The sequence below is a fragment of the Myotis brandtii genome, unplaced genomic scaffold, assembly GCF_000412655.1.
Source record: "Myotis brandtii unplaced genomic scaffold, ASM41265v1 scaffold1166, whole genome shotgun sequence".
Lineage (NCBI taxonomy): Eukaryota > Metazoa > Chordata > Mammalia > Chiroptera > Vespertilionidae > Myotis > Myotis brandtii.
The window spans coordinates 331,504-333,040 of NW_005354034.1; the positions used below are offsets into that span (position 1 = coordinate 331,504).

The 1,537-nt window shown below is 48.0% G+C and overlaps 1 protein-coding gene across 3 annotated transcripts in view; it reads left to right on the forward strand.

Moving 5' to 3' along the window:
• Window positions 1-1,537, forward strand: part of MTHFS (5,10-methenyltetrahydrofolate synthetase (5-formyltetrahydrofolate cyclo-ligase)) — a 74,380-nt gene that overhangs the window by 26,604 nt on the left and 46,239 nt on the right. The gene's annotated exons all lie outside the window — the stretch shown is intronic.

The window sequence follows — 1,537 nt, forward strand, 5'->3', positions numbered from 1 at the left end:
TTGCGGACTTAATCCCCAGTGGGGGCGTGCAGGAGGCAGCCGATCCGTGATTCTCTCTTATCATGGTTGTTTCCATCTCTCTCTCCCTCTCCCTTCCTCTCTGAAATCAATAAAAATATATTTTAAAAAAACAGTTCAGTGGTGTTTGGTATATTCATAATACTGTGTGACCACCACTTCTGTGTAATTCTCAAACATTTTAGTCATAAAACAAAACATGTGCCAAGTAAGTTACCCCCCCCCCCCCCCCCTCCCCCTCCTGCTTCCTGTCTCTATGCATTTGCTTAGCATGGGTTTTTCATATATTGGCTTTTTCTGCTTGGCATAATTTATTTTTTTAATATATTTTATTGGTTTTTTACAGAGAGGAAGGGAGAGGGATAGAGAGTTAGAAACATCGATCAGCTGCCTCCTGCACGCCCCCCACTGGGGATGTGCCCGCAACCAAGGTACATGCCCTTGACCGGAATCGAACCCAGGACCCTTGAGTCTGCAGGCTGACGCTCTATCCACTGAGCCAAACCGGTTAGGGCTGGCATAATTTCTTAAAAATATTTTTATTGATGTCAGTGAAGAAGGGAGAGAGATAGAGATAGAAACATCAGTGATGAGAGAGAATCATGGATCGGCTGCCTCCTGCACGCCCCACACTGGGGATCGAGCCCGCAACCCGGGCATGTGCCCTGACCGGGAATCGAACCCTGACCTCCTGGTTCACAGGTCGACGCTCAACCACTGAGCCACACCGGCCGGGCTCGGCACAATGTTTTTGAAATTCACCCACATTGTAGGGCTCAGTTTATGGCTGAATAATGTTCTGGCCCTGGCCGGTGGGCTCAGTGGTTAGAGTATTTCCCCCCTCCCCCCACTGAAGGGTTCTGGGTTCGATTCGCGGTCAAGGGCGCATACCTCGATTGCAGTTTTGTTTCCCAGCCCTGGTCAGGTTGCATGCGGGAGGCAACCAGTAGACGTGCCTGTCTCCCATCGATGTTTCTCTCTCTCTCCCTCTCCCTCTCTAGAAAAAAAAAAGTCAAAATATCCTTGGGTGAGGATTAAAAAATAATAATAACGTCCCCTAAATTTGCTAATCCATTCCTTTGTTGATGAACATAGGGGTTCTTCCCACCTTGTTGGTTTTTTTTTTTAATCTTTACTGTTGAGAATATTCCATACACTGAGTGGCCAGATGATGATGACCACCCCATCAGTACAATGAAGTGAATCAGTTATGCAAATAATAATGATAATAAAGCCTTGAGAGTATTTGCTTAGGAAGTTTTCAATATTCAGTATTTTTGGAAGCGTCCATGAAGGACTGATGGGGTGGTCATCATAACCGGCCGGTCATAAAAATCTGGCCCCCCTGCCTCGTGGCCCCTGTGCGTCAGGGTACTGCTGTGTGTTTAAATATGTCTGCGTCCCCCTTCTCAGTTATTTGGGGCGGTTCTCAGTTATTTGGGGCGCACGCACTTGGCCGTGGGATTGCCCGGCCGCGGGGTGGTTTCTGAATGAACGACTCGGGGACTTGCCAGGTTCC